The 22,551-nt window shown below is 41.9% G+C and overlaps 1 protein-coding gene across 6 annotated transcripts in view; it reads right to left on the minus strand.

Moving 5' to 3' along the window:
* Nucleotides 1-21,732, minus strand: part of p2ry1 (purinergic receptor P2Y1) — a 36,293-nt gene extending 14,561 nt beyond the window's left edge. For 3 of the 6 annotated variants that reach the window (XM_048542599.2, XM_048542598.2, XM_048542593.2), the window contains exons 1-2: nucleotides 21,422-21,732; nucleotides 9,248-9,323 (exon numbers count right to left, since the gene is read on the minus strand). The gene's annotated coding sequence lies outside the window, so the exon portion shown is untranslated. Of the gene's footprint in view, nucleotides 1-1,006; nucleotides 1,216-9,175; nucleotides 9,324-20,983; nucleotides 21,095-21,421 lie in introns of those variants that run through there. The other 3 variants (XM_048542596.2, XM_048542594.2, XM_048542597.2) reach the window with 3 other exon arrangements.
* Between the last annotated feature and the right edge of the window lie 819 nt (nucleotides 21,733-22,551).

A 22,551-nucleotide genomic window follows, 5' to 3' on the forward strand; every position in this document is an offset into this window, starting at 1 on the left:
CTGTCTCCAATGACAGTATATCCTTCCTGAGATAAAGAGCCCCGAACTGTTTACAGTATACCAGATGTGGTCTAACTATTTCAGCCTCAAAAATTGTCTTTTACTTGCTGAACTAGTATGCAATCATTTTATGATTTCAAATCCTTCTCTGCTGAGTTTCTGCAGTCTTTCCACAATTAAAAACCTCCAACTCCTGTATTATTCTGCCAAAGTGAATAACCTCACATTTTCGCAAACTATATTCCATATTCCATTGACATTGTTCCTTGTAACTGTTACAGGATGCTCCAAAACCTATTTTACGCTCACTAAACTGATGCAGTTAAACCTAACTTCAGGTGTGCACATATCAAGGGCCCTGGAGCACCTGTGGGTCAGTGGTAGTATCCTTATCTCATGGCCACAAGGTTGTGCTCAGGTTGCACATGCCACAGTGAGGTATCCTGTCGAGTTTGAATAGCTTTAAAATCATTAGCAAGGGTGGTGAGACAACAAAGGCAGCTTGCATTTATGCAACCCTTTGAACTTCCTAAGATGCTTCACAACAACATTACAAAGCTAAACAGAAGCTTACTTTATTGCCTGATCTGAAAGAGGGTATGAAATGTAATCTTTATCCAGCTTTTCTCCCTTATCAATAGCTCTCACTCAAGATGTGATCTATAGGTTCAGACATGCGATAGCAGGAATGTTATTGTTATGGCACTGCAGTTATTGTATCAAGTTGGCTTGAAACCAGGGTCATGATGTTAAAGGGGAGAGAGCCTCTCTGTAGAGAATTTTTACTGTGCACTCAGATTCTTTATTGCGGTTGACCACCCACCCACCTTATTGGAATAGCATCAATTGTACAACAACTTGAAAACTGAAAGTCCCAGGTTTAAATCCTGTCCAGAAACTTGAGGACATAATCAAAGCTGAAAATTTCAGTAAAGCATTGAGACAGTGCTGCATTGTTGGAGGTTCCACTTCTCACACGATGCCCCATACTCCCCCTCAAGTGTACCTTTAAGATTCCACTGATTTTTTAAGAAGAGCAGGTTAGTTCCTTCTGTGTTCTGGCTAACACACTCTCCTCAATCAGTTGAACATTCACAGATAATCCAGTTGCTCATGCACCGCAGTCTGAGGGAGTTTGTTGAGTGCGCATTGGCTGCGTTGCAACCAATACTGCTCTTGAAGGAGATGTTACAGGTTGTGAAGCATTAGGATTCCCTGTAATTAAGAAAGGCATTATATAATTTCAGGTCAAGACCCTTCTTCAGGCTCCTTTCTGAAGAAGGGTCTTGACCCAAAACGTCAAGCTTTCCTGCTCCTGAGATGCTGCTTGGCCTGCTGTGTTTATCTAGCTTCACGCCATGTTATCTCAGATTCTCCAGCCTTGGCAGTTCCTACTATCGCTATATAATTCCAGGTCTTTCTTTTAAACATCCCTGGACAGTTCAGTGGTGAATTATCAGAGAAACACTGGCACCAAATCTCATGAAGGTCTATGACAACAGAAGGGGGAAAAGAAGACTGGCTATACAAAAAGGCATATGCAGCACAATCATTGATTCGTAAATATTGTGCAAAGGTTTGAAAAGAGAAGGGATGGCATAGTAACTCAAAAGGTATTTTTCATCAGAAACTCAATTGACTTTATTCAGTGAATTGAAATCTAAGCCTCACTCTTCCAAACCAAGTCACACTGTTGGAACAATTTCAGAATTGAAGTAATTGGTTTGTATAGTATTCAAATTATGTAATGTGAGTAATAAATACTGTTGTCAGTAACTTTTTGAAAAAAAATGATGAGAGATGTCCAGAAGCTTGGTTAAAGAAGCTGCAAGCAGTGACATATGAGTGAGGAGACTGAGGTTGAGAGGTAAAGAGGGTTAGGGCAGGAATTCCTCAGCTTAGGATCAAGGCAGTGGAAGGTATGACAGCTCGGGGAGCAAGGAAATTGGAAGTGCCCAAGAGTTCAGAACTGGATCCATGCAGACAGCTTGTAGGACTGCCCTTTCTGTAGGACTGGAGGAGATTGAAGACGGCAGGAGGGAAAATGTAAACACAAGATGAGAATGAAAATCAAAGCATTGCCAGAGTGTGAGTGCATCAGCAAGTACAAGCAATGGAGTGAAAGAGAATTCAGTACAAGTTATAACACGGGTAGCAGAGTTTCAAATGAGCTCAGGTTTACAGTGGGTGGTAATTGGGAGGCTGGCCAAGAAAGCATTAGAATAATCAAATCTATTGGCAACAAGAGCATTATACAGGTTTAGTATTGTTAAGAAACCATATGTGATTCATATAATTGTGCAATGCAAGAGGGAAGCTTGCTTTTCGACAGAGCATAATTTCTCTCTGTTATCTTCCAGTTAACTTATATATGGTGTACAATTAAAAAAAATGATTTTGCATTGCTAAAAAGTCATCTGCAAACAATGTGGTTGATGAGGTTAACGAATGTGTAGTGTTGTTTAAGGGAGCAATATTAATTGTTGCAGTGTACCTTTTAGATGATACATACTGCTGCAATTGCCCTAGTGGCAGAGCAATGGAATGCTTGAGGTGGTGGATAGGGTGCTTATCAATTAGACTGGTTTGTCCTCTTTGGTGTCAAGCTTTTTGAATGTTGTTGGAGTTGTATCCATCTGGGCTAGTGGGGAACATCCCAGCACACCCCTAAGTTGTGCGTTGGAGATGTTGGGTAGGCTTTAGGTAGCCACGAGGTGAATTACTGCAGAATTCAGAGCCTCTGACTAGCCCTTGTAGTCACAGGGTTTAAATGGAGGCCCAGACCACTATCTCATCAATGGTGATTCTCATTAGTTTGCTGGTTCTTGGCTTAAATTGACTGTGCAGCTCATTAGCAGGTGGAATGATATGGTGCCAATGGACACTCTCTGCGACAAGATCAAGAATAGTGTAAAATCAGATCACTTTTTTGTGGACACAACCTTATAATACTGCGCAATACAGGGTAGGAACTTCAAGGTCCTTCATTCATGGACACCTAGGATTCCCGAAGGAATATATAAGTTCCTGTAAATGTAAAAAAACTCAACAAAATAGAATAATATAATTTTCCATACGGATATGGATGTGATAGTCCTATGTCCATATCCTATCTAACTGATCATTTCAAATCCAAATCTTTGACCTCTTTCAGTTGAAGTAACCTGTTACATTTTGTCTATGCACATATTGTTATATTCTGAGATCCCTTTCTGCCTGAATACCAACACTGAAACTGGATAATTCCCCAAAAATCATTGGGGGTGTGCTGGGTGGGGGTGGGGGTTGGGGGAGGGTTTTGGGTATGATGTTCAGAAGCCAGAGCAGATGGGGCCCTTCCAGGGGGCTACACAGGTCTAGACATCAGGTCGGAGGACAGTGAAACGTTAGGAAAAATTAACATAGAGAGACAGTAGTTACTAAATGCTTTAGCAGCATCGAAAGTAGATGAATCTACTGACCTGGGTGTGATGTAGCCTAGGCTGTTGAGGGAGGCAAAGGAGGAGATACCAAGAGACCTGCCAGTATATTTCAAATCCTCTCTGACCACAGTTGAGATGCCAGAGGACTGGAGGATTGCTAATCTTGTGCCATTATTACAAGAGGGGAGGAAAGGATAGACCAGGAAATAACAGGCTAATCAGTACGACTACAGTGGTGAGAAGTAATTAAGTTGAATTCTGGGGTATAGAATATATCTACACTTGGGGTACACAAGGATTATTCAGGAGAGTCATTTTGGATGTGTTCAGGGAATGTCATATTTAGCACCTTGATCTTTTTTGAGGGGAAACCAGGAGGCTCAATAAGGCAGTCCTTTTGATGTTACATGGATTTTAGAAGGGTTTTTGAAAAACTCCCTCATGGAAGACTGGTTAAGATGTAAGAGTCTGAGGATCCAAGACAAGTTGGCACATTGGGTCCAAAACTGGCTGGAAGTTAGCAAGCAGAAGGTGATGACATACAGATGTTTCTACGATAGCAAGTCTGTTTCCAGTGGGGTTCCACCTTGCTGATTGTGACCACATTTGACATACCAAGACCACATCCAGAGTCCTGTGAACAATTTGAGTCCCGCTATTTAAGAAAACATGTTGTTTCTTTGGAGGCAGTTCAGAGAAGGTTCACTAGGATTATCCCTGGTGTGAAGGGATTGTCTGAAGGGTAAAGACGAAACAGGTTGAGACTCTCATCATTGGAGTATAAAACAATGCGATCACGTATAGGTTTGTTAAGAGGCTTGATAGAGTAAACGATGGAAGGATATTTCCCTTCATGGGAGAGTCCAGGACCAGAGGGTAGAGTTTCAGAATAAAGGGGTGTCAATTTAAGACTGCGATGAGGAGGAATTTCTTGTCTTAGAGGAGTGTGAGTCTTTGGAACTCCTTGTCACAGTGAGCTGTGGGGGCAGAGTCCTTGCATATATTTAGGGCTGAGATAGTTAGTTTCATAAGCAGTATAGGAATCAAGGGTTGCGGGGAAACAGCGGGAGGGTGGAGGTGAGGAATGCCACATCAGCCAGGATCCTGTTAAACAGGCTCGAGGGACTGAATGGCCTATTCCTGCTCCCATTTCTTATGGTCTTACGGTCTTGTGGTGTGCACTACCGATTTGGATACTGGAGGTTCTTGTGGCATGGTGCTAGAGCCGTTATCTCTGGGCCAGCAGGCCACAGTTCAAGGTGTGTATTAACATCTCTGAACAGATTGTTTGGAAAATATCTATCATTAATGAACTAATGAGGTGTGAGGTTGGTAGGAACATTGGGATTGAAAGTAAACTCCTCAACAAAATGAATAAAAGCATAGGTCTGTGATCTTCAGCCTCACAGAGTCATTGAGGTGTGAACGCTTTTGTTTCTGATGGCTTCCTCTTAACATCAGGGGACTACCTCAACTAAAGCGGTGTCTTTATTGCACTAACCCTAACCCTATCACAGCTACCGGCTGTTCCCAAATCAGCCCTAGAAAAATCTCCTGAAGACAGGAGCGCTTAGAGGAGCGACCTCGATTTAGCTCTCGCCTATTCTCTCATAAACGTAAAGACATTAACCACACCAAAGGAGCCCATGCAGGCGATTGTGTCCAAGCCATTCAACAAATCTGACGAGATTTGTCCCATTTTTCAGTTCGAAGATGAGGAGACATTTCTTCACCCATTGAGTGGTGGGCCTGTGAAATTCATTACTACAGCAAGCAGCTGGTGCCAAAACATTGAACGTTTTCAAGAGGTAGCTAGATATAGCACTTGGGGCAAATGAGATCAAAAGTTGTGGGGAGAAAGCAGAATCACACTATTGAGTTGTACGTTCTCAGCCATGATTGTGATGAATAGCAGAGCAGTCCGAAGGGGCCGAATGACCCCCTCCTGCTCCTATCTTCTATGTTTCTATGTTTGTATATAACAATTGCTGAATGACAGCTGGCTTCATTCCATTCCATTGAGAGACAGTCCTCTCCCTTATAAATGGTGCGAAACAGGAAATGGTGTTCCAGACTATTGATTACATGGTTGCTGTGTCCCATGCAAACCAGTATATGTGTTCCTTGGTTAATTTATACAGTCATGGAAGTGTAGAGTTGTATAGCACAGAAACGGGCCCTTCGATCCAACCAATCCATGCTGATCACAATCCCAGACTAAACTCATCCTCATCACTTAATAACGCTCTTCAACACCTCGCATCCTGTAGTGCTCTTTCATTTACATCTACAGACTGAATCAGGGGATGACAATGGAAGTAGTGTATGAAGAGAGACCAGACTGGTTAGAAGTGTATTCACTGGAGTTGAGGAAAATGAGAGGGAATCTCATGGAAACCCCAAACATTCTAACAGAATTAGACAGAATACACTGGAACACAACAAAGTGTGGGGCTGGATGAACACAGCAGGCCAAGCAGCATCTTAGGAGGACAAAAGCTGACGTTTCGGGCTCAGACCCTTCAGCAGAAAAAGGGGATGGGGAGAGGATTCTAAAATAAATAGGGAGAGAGGGGGAAGGCAGACTGAAGATGGATATAGGAGAAGATAGGTGGAGAGCAGAGTATGGGTGAGGAGGTAGGGAGGGGATAGGTCAGTCCCATGAAGACGGACAGGTCAAGGGGGCGGGATGAGGTTAGTAGGTGGGAAATGGAGGTGCGGCTTGAGGTGGGAGGAGGGTATAGGTGAGAGGAAGAACAGGTTAGGCAGGCGGGGATGAGCTGGGCTGGTTTTGGGATGCAGTAGAGGGAGGGGAGGTTTTGAAGCTGGTGAAATCCACATTGATACCATTGGGCTGCAGGGTTCCCAAGCGGAATATGAGTTGCTGTTCCTGCAACCTACGGGTGGCATCATTGTGGCACTGCAGGAGGCCCAGGATGGACATGTCATCTAAAGAATGGGAGGGGAAGTTGAAATGGTTTGCGACTGGGAGGTGCAGTTGTTTACTGAGAACCGAGCGGAGGTGTTCTGCAAAGCGGTCCCCAAGCCTCTGCTTGGTTTCCCCAATGTAGACGGAGCCACACCATGTACAATGGATGCAGTATACCACATTGGCGGATGTGCAGGTGAACATCTGCTTCAAGAGTGGGAAAGTGAAGTTTAACCCACAATCATATCACATATGGCCTTATTAAATGTCAGAGCAGGATTGAGGGCTGAATGGCCTTCCACTGGTCCATGCTCAATAACGCTCATTGTTCAAATATTTGAATTACACAGCATTGTGCCTCTGAAATAGTAGTCCATTTGGCCTTATAAATCAAACAACTTGTATCTTTTTAACATATTTCAAACTGTTTGGCAAAGGAGCTTGAGGTGTCAGCCACAGCTGAAGTTTTTTTTTATTTCTGAGTCAGAAAGTCATGGGTTCAATCCTGACTCTGGAGATTTCTATGCATAATTTAAGCAGAACTTCTGGAGGCTAAGATGCTCAACTGAAACACAGCATGTAGTTGGAAACAAACTCATGGCAGCATTTAAAGTCAGGCTTTCTTCCCCTAAACTAATCCGCAAAAAAACATAATCTGCTTTCCAGTGAAACATCCTCTCCTGATAATATTAACTCCTGTTCTCTTTCCTGTCTGACCTGCTGCATATTTCCAGTATTCTCTATTTTCACCTGTGATTTCCAGCCAGGACAGTATTTTGCTAATTGAGTTGAAATGTGCATTTATTTCATACGTTCTTTGTGGCCTTTTGGTTGCTGTGGCTGTTAATTTGTATCAGTGACTACACTTGAAAAAAAATTATGGTTTTGTTGGCTGTGAGTCATTTTGGAACGTCCTGAGGAAATGATCGACGTTGGATAGATCCATGTTTCTTAATTCTCAACGTAAGTTCTTGCACTTGAAACAAAGGCCACCCTGACAATGAGATTCCTTCCAAGATTAAATGAGCAGCGAACAATCTGAAATGTCCAACAGATCAGGCACCTTTTCAGGTCATCCTTGTATCGAGTTCTTACTGTTCTAATGTCTCTGAGTGTATTAATCATCTTCTGTGGATTCTCTATTGATTGAGGAGTTTGATGCAGGATCGGTATGAATATTCAGAGCTGATACTTTATATTGTCATTATTGATGCTGTGGGGGGGGGGGTCATTACATTGTATCACCTATGGTCTTTTTATGGGCACATTGAAAATTGCAATTTTGGCATTGATGGTCCTCAAAAAGGTGCTGAACCAAATTTAAGCATGTACCTTCAACTGCACCATTTTTAAGAGAAATGAGAGGGTATCTTACAGAAATCTATAAAATTCTAACAGAACCAGACAGGGAAAATATAGGAAGAATGTTTCAATGACCAGAGAGTCCAGAATCAGAGATAACACTTTAAGAGTGTGGATTAAGCCATTTAGGGCCAAGATGAGGACAAATTTCTTCACCCAAGGAGTGGAGAGCCTGTGGAATTCTCTGCCACAGGAAGTGATGGATATCAAAATAATGAATACAGGGGTTAGTTATACTTCTTAGGGCTAAAGCTATCATGAGAGATAGTCCACAATGCACAAATTTATTAGACTCTAAATTAGGATGCTCCTTTATTTTCTATCAATCAGCTTGATGTGATTTGCCTTGAGATGGTTCCCCAAGAAGATGTGTCAGATAAAAATTAGAGGTTGCTCTTAAGGGCAGAGATGAGGATTTTGAGTTTTGGTAAATGAATGCTGAATGACTTTGGACAGCTCCACCTTAGAATTTGGTGGTGAAGGGGGCAATAAATATTTTTACGCCAGAGGTGGACAAAATCCTGTTCAGTAGGGGGCATAAAGGTTGCCAGGGGCAGGTGAGAATGTGAAACTCAAAACACAAATTTACCACAATATTATCAAGTGGCTGGGAGCAAAAGTATGCTATCAGTTTCTTGATCCTGCTCTATCATTTAATAAGATAAGGGCAATATAACTGTAGCCTCAAATCACGCTCTCATGATCTCTAATGACTTTTCACTTGCCAGCTTAATAGAATGCAACTCTGCTTCAAAAATACTTCAAGCGATCTGCTTCCTGTATGTTTTCAGATTCCAAAAGACTCACAATCCTCTTAGTTAAATATTTCACCTTATCTCTGTTTTAAAAGAGGCTAGCACTCAGTAATGATTGCTCATTTACAGTCATACAGGACAGAAACAGACCCTTCGATCCAACCAGTCCATGTTGGCCATAGTCCCACTAGCCTGCGCTTGCATATATCCCTCCAAAGATTGTTTATTCATGTATTTATCTAAATGTCTTTTGAATGGCGAAACTGTACGTGCATCCACTACTTCTTCTGGAAGTTCATCCCACGCATAAACCACTCTGTGTGAAAAAATTTCCCCTCACATCTTTTTTCAATCTTTCTCCTCTCACCTTAAAAATAAGCCCCCTAGTCTTGAAATCTCTGAACCAGGGAAAAGACATCTGCCAGTCACTTATCTATGCCCCTCGTGATTTTAAAAATCTCTATAAGTTCAGGCTTCAACCTCCCATCCTCCAGTGAAGATAGTCCCAGCCTATCCAGCCTTTCCTTATAACTCAAACCATCTAACCCTGGCAATATCCTGGTAAATCTCTTCTGAACCCTCTCTGGCTTAATAATATCTTTCTGAAAACAGGGCGACCAGAACTGGACACAGTATTCCAGAAGAGGCCTTCCTAACATCCTGTCCAACTTCAATATGATGTTCAGATCAACCAAACAAAGCAATACCCTTAAGTCCAGTCAGCCTTCCAGCAGAGGTTTCGAAATGTAACCACCCAAGGCTTGTGAACTAAAACTTACAACCATCGTCAAGAATATCCAGGATCAGGCAAATTCTCCATGGGTCCTCAAGGATGCTAATTGATGTAGTCAGCATCTAGAAGAAAAAAGGATTAAAAAGTGGAATCAGTGAATGAATATTTTCTCAATCACAATTAAGAACCTTACATGGATCCTATTAAACCTCTTACAAAACAACCTTTAGGTAATATCCTCCCAGAACCACAGTGAAGTTGAGGGTTAACTGTTGTCATGTTTGTGGGTTAGAACCCCAAGTACACTAGATAGTGATGGAGAGCTTTGGAATGGTATCTATCATAACAGCAAACAATGGGTGGCACGGTGGCTCAATGGTTAGCACTGATGCCTCACAGCACCAGGAACTCAGGTTTGATTCCAACCGTGGACCACTATCTGTGTGAAGCTTGTACATTCTCCCCATGTCAGCGTGCGTTTCCTCCTGGTGCCCCGATTTCCTCCACAGTCCAAAGACGTGCAGGTTAGGTGGATTGGCCATGCTAAATTGTCCAGAGAGTCCATGGGTGTGTAAGTTAGGTGGATTAGCCATGGGAGATGTAGGCTTACAGGGAGAGGGTGGGGCGATGGATCCAGGTGGGATGCTTTTTGGAGGGGTGGTGTGCCGAGTGGCCTGTTTCCACACTGTATGGATTCTGTGAACTTGAAGAAAAAGTGCAGATAGCACTATCAGGACCCATTTCTTATCTCTGGCTGCTGGTTATAGACCTAAGTAAAGTTTTGACAGTCTAAGTTAACCTGGTCTACAGCACTTGCTCTCCGAGCTAGGAGGTCTGAATAAGCTTGTGCTCGCAGACTGGTGGATATGATTGCGATGTAAGATGTCGGTTGCCCTTTCTGGTAGCAGCCTTGTTAAACAAGGATGTGGCATAGCCTCCTCACTCTTCAATCTCTCCTTTGACACATGGCTGAAAGAATTCAGCAGCGACATGCCTGCAGGCATCAGCATTAAGCTGTGTTCAAGGGAGCTCTTCACTCTCACTCGACTACATCTCCACCAAAGTCACAGAGGCAGTAATCAGAAAGTTTCTACATATAGGTGGCTGTGTACTCACTGCAAGTAAAATGCACAGACCACGACAGACAAATTCCTGTTGTGAAAAGCACTGGTCTCCAAATCAGTCTCTCGAGAAAGAGATTATATTTCAGTCAGCCACATGGCATGAAGCTCTGGATTGACAGCAAAGCCAGCATTAACTTGGTTCAGTAGTAGACCTGTCCATATGTAACAGGAGCACCTGAGCTAGACTGGCACATGAGTACTGTGCTGAGGGAGCACCGAAGTGTTGGAGGCATTGCCATTGTGAGGAAACATTTAAAATGAAGATCTGACTGCTTGCTCAGTCAGAAAGCAATGGATCTGATGCCACCTTCTTGAAGAACAACAAAATTTTCCTTGAAGCCTTTCTCAATATTCCACCCTCAAACATCAGCATATTAAACTACCACTTAGTAGATATTTTTTGTGGCACCTTACAGAGCACAAATTTGTTGCCATGTTAGCATCTGCAACAGTGGCTGAACAAAAATAATTTATCAGCTCTATAGGTGGTCTCAAGGGTGTGAGAAACACTATGCAAAATCTTTTTGACAGATTATAAATTTGGTAATTTCAGTTGTTTCTAACATCACAGTTGCTGCTAATGATACATGGCTAAGATGGGTGTTGGCTATCAACAGTGTAGGCAGTCCTCATACTTAGCATTTGTACAAATGAAAGATGAAATTAACATGCTGGAATGATAGGAATTGAGTGATAATAAAAGATTATAATCCACTTAATGTGAGGGAATTGACCTAAAACATTAACCCTGTGTCTCTGCACAGATGCTGCCTTGGCTTGGTGAGTACCACAAAAAAATTAGAGCTCAGAAGGAGACAATTCAGCCCATTGTACAAATGGTGGGTATATGAATGAATGGTGCATTTGATGATAATGTTCCACCTTGTCCTCATAGCCCTGTACATTTCTCCTTTTCAGATGGAATCCAATTCCCTTGAATGTCTTAATTGAACTTGCCAGCAAAGGGCACATTGCTGATCATAATACAGCATGGAAAAAGGCCCTTCAGCCCAATCTGGTCCATGCTGACCATGATGCTTACTCAGCTAGTTCCAATTGCCTGCATTTGGTCCATATCCCTCTAAACCCTTCCCATCTATGAACCTATCCAAATGCTTATTAAGTGTTGCTATGTACTGTCCTCAATCACTTTCTCTGGCAGCCCATTCCATTTGTGCACCACTCTCTGCGGATAGAAGTTGCCCCTCAGGTCCTTCTTAAATCTATCGCCTCTCACCTTAAACCTATGCCTCTAGTTTTCAATTGCTCCATCTCTGGGAAAAAGACTATATGCATTCATCCCATCTATGCCCCTCATGATTTGATACACCTTAATAAGATTATCCCTCATTCTCCTACGCGCCAAGGAATAAAGCCCTATCCTGGTCAACCTCTTCCTACAACATATGCCTACTAGTCCTGGCAATTTCCTCATAAATCTTCTTTTCACACTTCTAGTTTGACTACGTCTTTCCTATAACAGGGTGGCCAAAGCTGGACAGAATACGCCAAGTGCAGTCTCACCAACAACTTACACAGCTACTAACATAATGTCACAGCTCCTCCACTCAATGCCTTGATTGATGAAGGCAAGCATGCCAAATGCCTTCTTCACTGCCCTGTCTACCTGTGATGCTGCTTTCAACAAACTATGCACTTGTACTCCTAGGTCCCTCTGTCCCACAAGGCTCCTCAGGGACTTACCATTTACTGTTTAAGTCCTCCATTGGTTTGACTTTCCAAAGTGCAGCACCTCACACTTATCTGTATTGAATTGCGTTTGCCAACCCTCAGTCCACATTCCTATTTGATCAAGATCCCTCTGTAATTATGGATAACCTTCTTCGCTATCAACAATACTTTCTAATTTTGGATCATCCTCAAACTTACTATTCATGCTTTGTACATTCACATCTACATCATCTATATAAATAACAAATACCAAAGATCCCAGCACTGATCAACATGGCACACCATTAGTCACAGGCCTCCAGTGCGAAAAACAACCTTCAACCATTACCCTCTGCTTCCTACCATTGATCCAACTTTGAATCCAATTAGGTAGCTTTCCCTGGATCCCCATATGACCTAGCCTTTATGACTAACCTGCCGTGTGGGACCTTGTCAAAGGCCTTACTAAAGCCCATATAGACAACATCCATTGCCCTATGCTCATCTATCCTCCTGATTACCTCTTCGAAAAACTCTAAAACATTTGTCAGACATGACTTTCCACGTACAAATCCATGCTGACTAGCCCTCTTCAGACCTTGACTATCCAAATGTTGGTTGATCCTTCAGTATCCTCTCCACTAACTTATCTACTAGTGATGCCAGGATCACTGGCCTGCAGTTCCTTGGCTTGTCTTTGCTACCATTCTTAAACAATGGAACAACATTAGCCACCCTCCAAACTTCTGGAACTTCACCAGTGGCTAAAGATGAAGCAGAAATCTCTGCAAGGGCCTCTGCAATTTCGTCCCTAGCCTCCCACATCGTCTGAGGATGGACTTGATCAGGCCCAGGAGATTTATCCACCTTAATGTCATGTCCCTGGGCTCTTGATATTGCACTTGCTGCATAAAAAGTTCATTTGGCAACTTGTTATGTTTCATTGCTTCTTTTGCCAATTATCTTAAACCGACAACCTATTCACACTCTGTCCTTCACCCTACGCAAACAGCTTTTTCCAATTTACTCTGTCTAGGTCCCTTATGATTTAGAATAGTTAATAATTTGAGTATTTCTAGTGCTTGCTTGTCTTTGTTTCAGATTTCCAGCACCTGCAGTATTTCTCTTTTGTCGTCAAGTTACAATCCGTCCATGATACATAATACAATGATAATGGAATTACTGATTGAACCTATCAAACAATCTCCATTAGCCAGCAAGAGACCCAGAAAGTTGGCACAAAGCGACAACCCAGTGATGGGACAGCTTTGGAACGATAAGCCCAACGTCAACCATTCATACCACATCCACATCTTGTCTATAATGACTCAGAAACTGATCCAAATATGTTTTTTCCACATTGACATCTGTTTTTTTTTGTAGCTGAAAAATGTTCATCAGAATGATCAACTGAGAAATGGAATGGGAACTCATAAATGTGTCTTTACTCTCCAATATAAAGGGCTTGTTGTTCATTATTTCCAACATTTTCATCCGTTTCCTCATCTGGATTTCAGTGTAGAATTGTTAAAATCTCTACTATTTAGTGCTACTAGAATGAAAGTCTTGTACTGTGGGTTTTTTTTTTAAATTAAAAAAAAATTTCTATAAACTTTCAGGACCAAAAATGCTTTACAACCAATGCTGCGCTTTTGAATTCATGGCTGTAATACAGGAAATGCAACCAATTCACACACAGTTAACTTGCTCAAGTGGCAATGTGACAGTGACCATGCAATCTGTTCTTAGTGGTGTTCAGCAAGTGCTAAATATTACACAGTATATCAGGAAAAGTGTTTCTGCTCTCTTTCAATGTAGCATCTTGAGATAGTCTCATAGAATCATACAGCACAGAGACAGACCCTTCAGTCCAACCAGTCCATGCCATATTCCCAAACTAAACTAGTCCTTCCTGCCTGGGCTTGGCCCATATCCCTCCAAACCTTTCCCATTTATGAATTTATCTAAATCTCTTTTAAATGTTGTAACTGTACCTGCATCCACCACTTCCTCTGGCAGCTCATTCCAGATATGAACCATTCTCTGTGTAAGAACGTTGCCCCTGATGTCCTTTTGAAATCTTTCTCTTCTCACCTTGAAAATATTCCCCCTAGTTTTAAACTCCCCCACGCTAGGGAAAAGACCTTGGCCATTTATCTTTTCTACTTCCGTAATAATTTTATAAACATCTATATGGTCACCCCTCAACCTCCTATGTTTCAGTGAAAATGATCTTTTGTATCCAATTTTTCACTTCAATATGAAACTGAATCACTTAGTAAGCTTGGTTTAATTTATAGTTATTTTATTGCCATATCAAAAAGTCATAGGCTCAGGCCACAATCTGGAGTCAAACACATAATACAGACTTCTGAAAGCAAAATACTGTGGATGCTGGAAATCTGAAAAGAAAATAGAAAATGTTGGAGAAAATAAAAAAGGTTTGCTTTGTTGTGCGTGTAAGAACTTGCTGTGTGCAAGATGGCATTCTACATTACAATGGTGACAAAACAGCTATAAAAGTCCTTTATTGTTGGTAAAGTACTTTTAGGCATCTTGAAGTCATGACAAGTGCTACAGAAATGGAAATTTCTCTGCCTTCATTTTACTGGTAGAATGCAGTGTGATTGGCCTTACACAATCATGCCAAGTTACAAATAACCATTGTGCACATGTGCAAATTTAATCTGATTCAAGAGAGAAAAAATATAACTGGCTTTTCTTCTCAACAAAGGCACTTAGAATCACACAAATCCCCAGCAAGAGCTCTTGTGGATTAATGGCTTGCTTTCAATAAGGAATCCTTTTGGACTTCTGAAAACTTTTCAGTTCCTGCCATTCAAAACAAAATCTTGTTCGCTGTGAAGTGTTGCAATGAATGTAGCAATCTACATCACAGACCTTATGACGCTGTTGCTTCTGTCATCCAAACAATACAGCGATAGATCACAGGCTTTGGTGGGAACAATTACTCTGATCACGATGTGTAACAATATCATAACTAAAAACGTAGGCAGTCTCTTACAGTGCACATAGAGACCAGAAGTTATCTCTCCATTTTGATTTTAAAGTCATTTTTGTTCCCATTGTTGGAATGATTAAGCACCAGAGAGCACAGAGATAAGGAAATCGGCAAAAGGAATTATTATGAAATAAGAATTTTTTTACGCACAGCACTTGGCTAGGACTTGGGGAATTCACTGTCTGGGTGTGGTGCAGGCAGATAGAATCACGGCATTCAAAAGGAAATTGATTATCTGAAAAAAGAATTTGCAGGGTTACGGCTAAAAGGTATAAGATTGACGTCAGGTGATTTGAATTTGCAGAGTATTTGCAGAGTTTAGGGTGGCTCAGTGGTTAACTTAGCCTCTTCACATCACCAGGAACATGGGTTTGACTCCAACCTTGGGTACCTGTCTGTGTGGAGTTTGCATGTTCTCTCTGTGCCTGCGTGGGTTTCCTCCAAGTGCTCTGATTTCTTCCCACACTCCAAAGCTGTGTAGGTTCAGTAGATTAGCCACACTAAACATTGCCCCATAATGCTCAGGGATTTGCAGGCTAGGTGGGTTAGCCATGGTAACAGGGATGGAGTGGTGGAGTAGATCTGGGTGGGATGCTCTTTGGAGGTTCAATGCAGACTTGATAGGTCTAATGGCCTTTCCCTGTACTGTAGAGATTCTATGAGAAGCAGAATGTTGGGCTGAATCTTGGACCTGTTGGATTGAAAGAGTACTTGGTCCAATGAGCTGATGCAATTACAACTGATTTCAATTCGATTTGCCTGTATGTGTTTCTTAACAATGGGGTTAACCTTGCTTATGTGGAGCACCTTTAATATGTCTTGTGTCTGGAAATCAGGACAGTGCATCTGATACAAAGTCCCCCCCAACAGTATTGATAGCCAGCAATTTCGACACAGTACAGACAAGTGGAATGGTAACGATGGAATTTGCGAAACCTTTTGGAACTAAGTATTAGCATTACAAAATCTACCTCTTTAACCCTAATTCCTTTAACTATTGTAAGTGTTTAGCACACGGAACAGATTTCAAAGGGAATTATAAAGTACTATGTAAATACAACTTCTTTTTCCTTTGTTCCTCTCCGATTCCACAAAGTCCCAACCACAAAGTAGGAAACAGACTGGAGCCAGTGCTATCTTTCTGATTCAGTGATAAAGTGAGACTCGGTCTGCACATTGGCAGAAATATAAAGAAAGTCCCATGACACTGGTTGAGAACAGGGAATCACTTCTCTCATAATGATAAAACAAATGATCAGGTTTTTATTGACTTTCTCTCTGCGGTGTGTCTCTATTTGCAAATTGTTGGTGAGATATCCTAAAACACCAACAGTGACTGTGTTTCAAAAGTAATTCACTGTGGCTTTATCTGGCTTCTTGGGACTTATTAAATAAATGAAATGATGCTTTATCAATGCCATTTATTTCTCTGCCTAATGTGTTCTGCTTGTGTATTTACAATTATAAAGCAGGGGAAAGTGCTAAACCTGCAGGCAGGGAGGAAGATGGGAAAGGGATAAGATATTGGAGCTAATAAAATGTGAGGCTGGATGAACACAGCAGGCCAAGCAGCATCTCAGGAGCACAAAAGCTGACGTTTCGGGCCTAGACCCTTCATCAGAGAGCTCTCTGATGAAGGGTCTAGGCCCGAAACGTCAGCTTTTGTGCTCCTGAGATGCTGCTTGGCCTGCTGTGTTCATCCAGCCTCACATTTTATTATCTGGGAATTCTCCAGCATCTGCAGTTCCCATTATCTCAGATATTGGAGCTATTCAGTTCCCTGAGGCTGCTCACCTTTCAATGATATCGCAGCTCATGTCTGCCTGAATGCCACTTTCCTGTTCTATCAACATATCCCATTATGCCATTAATTGATAGAAATGCCTTGGACATGGTCAATGACCAAGTCTCAAATAGCTTACCACTTATTCTGAGATGATTTAGAATCCCGACAGCATGGAAGCAGGCCCACTGAGTCCACACCAATCCTCTGAAGAGCATCCCACACAGACCCACCCCCATCTCGGTAGCCCTGCATTTTCATGGCTAATCCACCTGGCTTGCACATCCCTGAACACTATGGGGCAAGTTAGCCTAATCCACCTAGCCTCCACATCATTGGACTGTGGGAGGAAACCAGAGCACGCGGAGGAAACCCACGCAGACACGGGGAGAATGTGCAAACTCCACACAGACAGTAACCCGAGAGTGGAATCAAACCTGAGTCCCTGACACTGTGAGGCAGCAGTCCTAAACACCGAGCTACCGTGTTGCCCTTAAATTTATTAGCCTTGTGAAGCATTTTAATTACATCGATCCTGACCCACCCATTAGAATTTTGTTCGTTTCAATGAGGTCATCCCCTCATTCTTTGAAGCCCTAGACAATACAGGTCCAGTTTCCTCAATTTTCCTTCTGATACTGCAGTAATTAATCAGGTGAAACAAAATCAAAAATAGAATGGACTGGAGAAACTCTGAGTTCTGACGCAGGGCCACTGCACATGTGGGGTTGCACAGTGGCTCAATGGCTAGCACTGCTGCCTCACAGTGCCAGGGAACCAGGTTCAACTCCAGCTGTGGGCAATTGTCTGTGTGGTGTTTGTACATTCTCCCTGTGTCTGTGTGGGTTTCTCCTGGGTGGTCTGGTTTCCTCCCACAGCCCAAAGATGGACAGGTTAGGTGAATTGGTCATGGGAAATGCAGGGGATAGGATGAATTTAGGTGGGATGTTCTTTGGAGAGCCAGTGTGGACTTGTCAGGCTGAATGGCCTGTTTCCACACTGTAGGGATTCTATGGAGCATTAACTCTGTTTTCAATCCACAGAGTTTCTCTAGCACTTTGTTTTTGTTTCAGATTTCCAGCATCCACAGGTCTTTATCTTAAAATTAATCTGGAGAACCTCCATTGCACAATTTCAATGGCATGTATATCCTTCCTTAGATAAGGATGTCAATACTGTGCAAAATACTCCAGGTGCCTGTTGTAAGACTCTACATAACTGCAGCAAGACATCTTTCTCCTGTGGTCATATTCCCTTGCAATGAAGGCCAACAGACCATTTGCAAGATTTTGATGATTAGCAAAGAAGGGCACCAAGATCCCGTTCGAAACTTAGATGTCCCAACTTCTCACAATTTCAGAAATAGTCTCCCTTTCCATCATATTTCCACCAAAGTGAATAACTTCAAACTTATTCACATTATATTGCTTCTGCCATGTTCTAGCCCATTCACTCGGCCAGTTCAAGTCTTCTTTGCGCTTCCTTGTGCCTTTCTCCCAACTTAAGTTCCCACCCACTTTGGTGTCATTGACACATCTGGAAATATTACAATTGGTCTCCACTAACATATTATTTATACAGATTGTGAACACATGGTCCTCCAGCACTAACTCTTGTGGTATCTCACTAATTACAGCCTGCCATTTTAATTGTCTTAGTTTTTACTCAAGTCTATTGATTGCCCACTTAAAAATGCTCAAGAACTAAGCATCCATGATTTTGTGCAGTAGGGAATTCCAAAGGCTTGTAACTCTTCAAGGGAAGACATTTCTTCTCATCCCAGTCAGAAACAGATAACTCCCTATCCCTAAATTGTGATCTCTAGTTCTTACCTTTACAGCATGTGAAACATTCTTCTAACATCTATCCTGTGGTACTTTTAAGGGTTTTATGTGTTTTAAATAAATTAACTCATTAATTTGAACTCTTGGATAAATAGACTACGTTTACATTAATGTCTCCTCATAAACCATCCCTGTGTAATCGGAACCGGTCTGCTGAACCTTCACCATACTTTCTCTAAGGCAAGTTCCTTAGGAACAGAGACCAGAACTGTGCACAGTATTTCAGGTGGGGTCTCACTAGCTCCCCGTGCAATTTGACGGAGATTTTTACTTTTATATTGTAATTATATTGCAATGAATGCTGACTTGTCTTTGGTTTGATGGGTTGGTGTTAAGTATGGGCGGCGATTCAATAAGCTTGCTTCAAATATAAACTACTGAGCGTTAAACACATAGAGATCAGTTGATGTTAGCTGAGATTGTGAATTCCTGAAAAAATGCCCCAGAATGGTAAAAACCTTCAGTCAATGGGTGAATCAAAGTCTGTACTCTTGAAGCACCTGCTGTAATGCGTTAGCATTATTAATTGCCAGCATGAGGAGATAGCTCAGTAACTGAAAATGTGACACAGAGCTATTGAAGGAGGTATAACCAGGAAATTTACTGCATAGCAGGAGACGATTCAACTCACCAGACCTATGTTTGCAAATTTATTGGCAATATTAGGACTAGTCAAAGATGTAGAGTTTAACAAAGATCTGAAATGAAGATTGAGGGAGACAAAGAGTTGGAGAGTTGTAAGCAATGCAAAGGTACTGGACAACAACTTCAAACAAACATTGTTTGAGGCAAGACCTGGAGATTGCAGAAGATGGTAGAGCTGTAGCAGGCTACTGAGATAGATACAGGCAATGCTATGAAAGGATTTGAAAACAAGGATGAGAACGTAAAATCAAGGCAATGACATGCTAGAAGCCAATGTAGTTCAGTGATCACATGAAAGATAGATGAGTGGGATTTAGCGAGAGTTAGGGTACATTAGCGTACACACACACACACACACACACACACACACACACGCACACGCACACACAGTTACAGAGAGTAGATTTGGGGAAGCTGGCCAATTTCAGGATCGGGTGAGCTGAGGGAAACGCGGAGATGAATGATGTTTGAGAGGCACAAATCAGTTCAGAAACTCAGTTCAAGGTGAAATAGAATGAGAGATTTGCAGACAGTTTTGTTCATCCTGAGCCAGTGGTCAGTGGGCGTGAACAGGTTGATGGTTAGGACACACTGTTCATACCCTGAATCCACTTCATTAAATCTAAAAGTCATTTACTGAACTGAGGAAATTCCTTTACTTATCTTCATCTGCTGCAATTATGCAGTGGAATTCATCCACATCCGTAATTAGACTGTGTTTGAAAGAATTTTAATTACAAGTCAACTATTCTGAGTATATGCTAAATATGAAAAAAAATCTATGGACTTTTTTTATCTTCTAATGATATCCCGAACCCTTCAATTTGGGTTATTTCCTTGCACAAGGCCCTATTATCCTGTATTTTATTCCACACACACATGAGTATAATCTCACTGGCGTTCTCGAGTACAAAGCAAGGATGGGAAGATTTTACAGAAATCATCGCTGCATCAGAGAAACCATGGAAACCACATCAGGATGCCGAGCTGACAACAGAAATCTTGGGTCAAGTTTGTTGAAATGGAAGTGGATAAAGTCTACCAACTCACATTGATCAAATCTCAGTGATTCTCCAAATAGAACAACCTTCCATCACAATAAAGGATTGCTAATGAACTCCTGAAATGCCGGTCTACCCCCAATGTCAGAGAATCAGACAGCACTGAAGGAGACCATGAATACTATCAGAAGGACACAAGAAGTAGAAGCTGGGTGATGTGATTTAGCCCTTCAAAGTTTCTCTGCTATTCAGCGTGTGCCTGCAGTATTCCTTAAATCTCTTAGTACCCAAAGACAGATAAATCTCACATTGATAATACTCAATAACTGAATGCCCACAACCCCTTGGGGTAGAGAGATCCAAAACATCCCTGTCCTCCAAGCGAAGAAATTTTTTCTTTATCTGAGTCCCGAATAGTCTCGCCCCTTATCCTTTCACAGAGGTGTTACGGCACAGGAGGAGGCCAATCAGCCCATCGTGGTTGTACTGAGCATCATTACCTGTGCCATGAAATGTGCCCCCTGTTTTCTCATCATGCCCATATTGACACCATGAGGTAATGTGTCCCACTCCTCAGCAACCGTCTTCCCCCAGTTAACATGTTGAGCATTTATCCAACTGTCCTTTCCAACATTACTCTGAAACCTGGTTCCCATAACCAGTCAGGCAGCATACTGCAAGTCACAACTCACCAGGTTTAAAAAAAAGATCTGTTCTGGTTCTTATACCAACAGATCTTAAAACTGGTTCCAAATTCTTCATTCACCATTCTGTTAAATCTCCTCTGCTCTTGAGAGCTGCACTGACCCTTTGGCTGTTGCTCTGTCTACACACGCACCTCACACACAGACAAACTCAAACCCTGTCCACAAACCACACGCATTTGTTATGCGAAACATGTTCACCACCCTTCCCTAACTCAAGGCACAGATTCAAAATAAACACCTTTGCCGAGTTTGTTCAGGGGAAGTTTGTTTTAAAGTGGACTTTCCCCAGGAGAAAAGAAAATGGTTTTTGCTGCTTCGTAAGGGAACTCTGAAACATCTCACGCAGAATTAAATCCTGTTGCTCAGTTTTAACCACGCGCATTTTTATAACATGTTGACAAACAGCCTTAAAAATTTTCCTACCACATATTGCCGAACATTTAACACCTAATTGCAGCTCCGGGGCACAGTCCCATGCTTTAAGATCCTCCAGGAGCGTGTGTGTGAGGGGCTAAAGGTAGGAACACCAGGATCAAACGGATTTATTTTTCCTCTTCATTTTGTTCTTTTAACATCTTTCATTGACAGTCCGGCTCTTCCCCACAGATCTCACGCTTTTTTAATAAAAAAAGAAGGGGGATTGATTGAAACAGTAACACACTCTAAACTCAGTTCTGCCTCCTCAGCTCTCTCTCTCTCTGCTGGAACGTCATGGACAGGCGTGGCATTGGAGCCCGTCTCTTGTTCTTTCTTAATCAATGTGACAGCCTCTGCAACAAATTACATTTTACCCAGTCCCTGTTTCCACCTCCCCGGAAATTGTGAAAACTGCCATTCATCCTGGGCTAATCAGTTTTCTCACTTATCAGTCAGAATTTTGACTCTAAAGTGCTCAATGTTCTTTTCTTTAAAACTAACCAGACCTCCTTTACAAACCCGATGTCCCCAGATTTAATTCTAAGATGCTTTTCTTTTCTTTGCCGGGAGTTTCATTGAAAAGAACACCATCCTCCCCCGCAAACTTCGCAGTGCTTTAGTGTGTTTTCGTTTGAATGCAGAGCGAATGACACATGTCAGTTTCACTCATGCGGAAGTGAAGGAGTTTGTCATCTTCGCCCGGTGTGTGGCTGGTTTGGAGTTGAATTGTCCCACACCAGCAGAAGTCATTGGGATGGTGTATCTTTTGTAAAATTTCGTGCAAGCTTGAATTATATTATTAAATAATTTAGCACATTTCATTTTAACACATATTATTGTGTAAAATAATTATTTTGTGTAAATAGTTACAATTCATAGCTTGATGTTTATTCATACTCTCGATCAACATCATTGAAAGCGTTTATCTGGTTATTATAGATCATAGAATCCCTACAGTGTGGAAACAGGTCCTTTGGCCAAAACGTCAACACCAGCTCTTAGAACTTCCACCCAGACACATCCCCAAACACTATGGGCAATTTAGCAACGCCAATCCACATCTTTGGACTATGGGAGGAAACTGGAGCAAACCCACACACAGACATAGGGAAGATGTCCAAACTCAACACAGACAG

The sequence above is a fragment of the Stegostoma tigrinum genome, chromosome 14, assembly GCF_030684315.1.
Source record: "Stegostoma tigrinum isolate sSteTig4 chromosome 14, sSteTig4.hap1, whole genome shotgun sequence".
NCBI classification, from domain to species: Eukaryota; Metazoa; Chordata; class Chondrichthyes; order Orectolobiformes; family Stegostomatidae; genus Stegostoma; species Stegostoma tigrinum.